The sequence below is a fragment of the Nematolebias whitei genome, chromosome 17 (assembly GCF_014905685.2).
Source record: "Nematolebias whitei isolate Nwh7 chromosome 17, NemWhi1, whole genome shotgun sequence".
NCBI classification, from domain to species: Eukaryota; Metazoa; Chordata; class Actinopteri; order Cyprinodontiformes; family Rivulidae; genus Nematolebias; species Nematolebias whitei.
In genome coordinates this window covers 10579622-10584468 of record NC_056514.1, presented here as the reverse complement: position 1 = coordinate 10584468, position 4847 = coordinate 10579622, and positions in this window count along the sequence as shown.

Genomic DNA, 4847 nt, shown 5'->3' with positions numbered 1-4847 from the left:
CCCCCCCCCCTCCTCCTGGAGCCTGTGGAAGTAACTTCATTAAATCGCTTGCGCCAACAGCATCAATCAAAATACAATATCACCTTAAAAGTTTAAACAACTGACATACAACACTGTGAGGAAAAAAAGAATTTAATCTTCCATCCAGGTACCTGTCTGTGCTAGAGAAGGGAAGAAATAGCAAGGAAGAAAAAGAGAGAAAGAGAACGAGGAAAAAAAAATGGTTAAAATCCTTTGTTCATGAAACCTTTTATTATTAGCCCAATTAAACTATAAGTCCAGTCCAGTCCAGTCAAGTCAGTTGTGTTTAAAATTATCAAACCACCCCATTTCCTCTTAACCTTTGCTCAAATCCACTTCAGGCTAGGGGCGTCCCCCTTTCTGGAATCTGTACACATTACAACAAAGAAGGAAAAAAAATACTGTTGTTAAACCGATATATACAATATACAAGTGCAATGTCGTTTTGTAGGCTTCTGATTTATTCCACTTCTCAAATGTCAATGTGATTATCCTACATGATCCTTTAATCGCTTCAGACTTACTACTTTTTTTTTTAATTATAAAACCCTAAGAAGTTATTTTTGTATATTTTGTAATGATCTAATCATTGTATGAACTGTTCCCTGTTAAGAGCAGCCTTCACCTACCCCCTATGAAACAGTTTACTGTTTCAAATATGAAATATTACCTTATGTAATCCACTAACACTCAGTTTGAATATTAGTTTCAGAACTATAAAATATGGTGTAGTTTTAAACTTTCCACTACTGTTATTCAATCCAGGTTTTGCAAACAAATAGCCAAATACAACACAAGCTCTCCTATAATTTAGCAAAGAGTTAACCATTAAATAAATTTCATCTCTTGTACCAAACCAGACCCACCACATGTGCTCCTTCAAGGCAAAGACAATCATTCAGTGTTATTTTAGAAAACATTAGTGAACTTCATCCAAATCAGGTCTCAGGTCCAGGTTTCTCTTGAATGAGACTTCCTGACCTGTATAAACGGAAAGTTAAAAATCAATATTTTGCTCAGGGGTGTGGAGCATTCGAGGTAATAAAACAATTTTCATCTCAGAGCAGTTGGAGAAGGTTGAATCATCCAGCCCTCCACATCAGTACTTCTGTGTCATGTTGTGTCACTTGTCTTAAAATGAGTCTATGTGAGTGATTATTATCAAAGCCAACTGTAGTTTTGATCACGACCCCAAAGCGCGTAGGTGACCATCACAGACCAAATGTGGGGTTGACACATCCGTCCGGCTGCAATTGATGTTTGTGACCTCGGACAGAGTGACCACCAGCTCTTCTTTCAGCCTTTCAGTCCCCAGTTTCGTCTCCCTTGGTCTGGAGACCAGTTCAGCTTTGTGTAGCAGTATATATCTCAGCATACAGCAAGACTTGACTGGATGTCCTCGCTGTGGACAAACTCCAGGACCCCCTCTGGACAGTTAATTCAGTTCGCTGTTGGACTGTTAGATCTTTGAAAAGTCACTTTAATTGGCTGACAAGTTCTTTGTTGTTGTGTCAGTGGTGCTTGGCTGACAACTTCTTTGAACCGTCCCATTGGTCAGTTTCACAGACCCAACTTCAGCGCCCACCTGAACACCTCTGGTTTCCGATCCGGCCCCCGGCACTCGAGAGTCCTGATCAAAACTCATATGGATGCCGTATGCATATGAATGCTAACTTCTGTGTTTAGTGGACCTAGTTAGACTCATCTTCCCACTCCAAAGTTCTGTCATCTCCGGCTGCAGAGAAGGAAAAATAAACCATCCAATTATTAAAATCAGATCCAACATTCATCTGTTATCCACATTAATCATTAGTTAGCAAGTTTTACACTGGAACCGTAGCGTTTACCCCCAACGGAGTCATTCTGGTATCCTGGATTGTACAATAGATGTTTTAACCGCTCAATTACATAAGAGTGAAAGCTTTCATTAAACACTGCACAAACCAATTCTTTACGCCTACTGCATAAAATATTCCCTTCAAAACAATGTCTCCCATCTCGTAGAATATGTGTTTTGACATATCACTTGACAGTGAAGTCCACTCTCAGGGCCACATTATCGTCCAGACCTTGTAATTTTAGGCAGCATGATAATATGTAATCACTTATTATTATATAACAAATCTGCAAATCATCTCCTCTCATAACTGCTTTTTCACTGTATCACAAACAAAATACTTTTAATACAAATCAATCAAGACTATGTATACCCTTCAAGACATCACAGAGTCCATGATCACTGCACAAAAACGTGTACATGTCCTTTGTTCACAAAGTACAACTTCTTAAACTCACCATGTACACCTCTCTGTCGTCCTTCTGTACTCCTAGGACCTGTGTGAAGTCTCAAGTCATAAAGTTAAAGTCATGCCATTTACCCACTAGAATTGTTGTTGTCCCGTAAATAACCTAGTGTCAACAGCTCTTAGAAGGAAACAGCTCCTACACGCTAAACGTTTCCAATATGTGACAACTCATGTGGACTGATTAATTTAACTCAAGTTTTTCAATTTGAGTTTAGTTAAGGCTGATTAATTTAATCCAAGTACTCCAATTTGAGTTTAGTTAAGGCTGATTAATTTAATCTAAGTTTTTCAATTTGAGTTCAGTTAAGACTGATTAATTTAATCTAAGTTTTTCAATTTGAGTCCGGTAAGATTTTCTTTGACCAGAATAAAATTCTTTATTTTACAAGTGTCAAGGATTTTGTCTATTACTTATTTTATTCTGTTGTTTTTCAGTTGAGTTTAAAACCTGAGTTTATTGTCAATTCCAAGAAGAAAGTTAATCTAATTTGTTCACCACCAAGACCACCCCTACAATATTTCTCTTCTACTCGGTCGCTTTGACATCTCAACCCTCTACCGTCTAATCTGACTCCATCTCCTGTTTAATTACAGCTCGTACACATGATGTACCCTCTTTCCTTGAGATTCAAACCTTCCTCTATTCCAGAGGTCACTGCCTCCTTCCTATTATACAGAAAATTGTTTTTTAACCTTGTGTCTGCTCCTATCTCCGTGTCTGTCTGGCCTCAGACGGCTATCAGCAAATTTTTGGAAGATTTTCAGCTATCCCTGTTCCCATATCAGATACAATTTAGCTGTTACACGCCATTATCAGCTATCTTTTTAAATTAATCCAACTTTCACAGCCTAAATCCTGAAAAATCAAGCTCTACCCCCTTAATTTTGGTACATGAAGCTTATTCCTGCTTGTTTCAGCTAGTGGGCCCAAATCGTGCATTTTGTCTCCGATATTGATCCTGTAGATTTTCCACAGGATTCACCTGTACCACATTTATGAGTTCCACACCTGATAACAACATTCACACACCCAGGCATTCAAATATGTTATTTCCATCCACTCCTGGCCGCAGTTTGTAATAAAACAAATACAAGTCTGGTATGCAACAACCCAGTGTCCAGACTTGTCCTTTCCTTACACAACAGCGCCCCCTTCCGGTCAGGATACTGAAGCACCGATCACACACACTTCTGACGCAGAAAGGAAGACAAACCAAAACACGCGTAAACCTTCACCTCCTCGTGTTTGGAACAAAGAAATGCTCCCTTCCCCCCACACAAGTGCTTTACCACACACACCCTTCACACGACATACAAAACACGGCGCAAACAAAAGTTATTACAACGTCCTAAAACTAATGCGATCCCTGATCACATGAAATTTGGTAAATCTACCTAAAGTCCCCGACTATTCACGTTCCCCCTCGAACTAAATTATGAATGGCGTCTCTTTAGTGGACAGTCAACACCCACAACGCAGACGCGGACGTAGCTGCGGGTCCCCGACCCGGTCTCCGGCCCCCTCGTCAGAGGACCGTTTTGTGCGCCACTACCGCTGAAAAGAGGGAAAACGTGTCGCTCACGTGTCCGACGTGAACTCCCGGCAGGCCGTCTCGCCTTCCTCCGGCCACAAGTGAAACTTGTGAAACTAACTAAACACTACCTAAACGTCAAAGAAAGCGTCCGGCGCTTAAACTGTCTGAATATCGTAACCCACCTCATCAGAATTAACACGAATCACTGGAAGTTAGCTTAAATAAAACCATCTTTATTTTCCGGAGATGGCCGCATGTACACGCACAGAGGAAGTTGAATTTCATTTTAATTTGGTTTACAGCCGAAAAGCCAGTCTACCGTACATTAACGTCCAAATATGTAACCAGCTTACCTGAATATTCGGGGCCCCTGTTCCTCCGCGTGTGCAACGCTAGTCACCTCGGTCCAATTTTAACTAGGCCGCGTCGCCTCGCCGCACGTCGGGTGTCATTTGTTGTGGCTAGAATACCACGTCGTGTTCAAAACGGCTGAGGCGTCGCCCTTCGTATAAAAGATTTGACACAACATGGGTTACGGATATTCAGAGACAAACAATTACATTAATAAGATATATGCATATAAATGGAGCATTAAGAACAAACCGTCGCCGTGTGCGCCTCCCGGAAATGATCGGTGGGCGTGTGTCATTTCCGGCCTTTTATCCCCGTTTGAGAAGGCTAGCTTCCTGATTGGTTCAGCTTCTGTCGCTATGGTTACGACTCTTAGCCCGCCCCCTCAAGGACGTTAACGTCTATATTTCAGATAAGTTTTGGTACACCGAAATCAGCTTTTGTTTAAAGTTTAACTTGCTATTATACTTTAGGGATACAAAATGATTCGTGTCTAAATTGTTTATACATAATAATTAATAACTATTAATTATTACCTACCTCATGGGTTTTAATTCAATATCTGTTGAAGGCCTGGCGATTCTGGTTTTTTTTAAGGCAGATTCATCTTAGTTTCCTTGTCTGCGTTTAAACT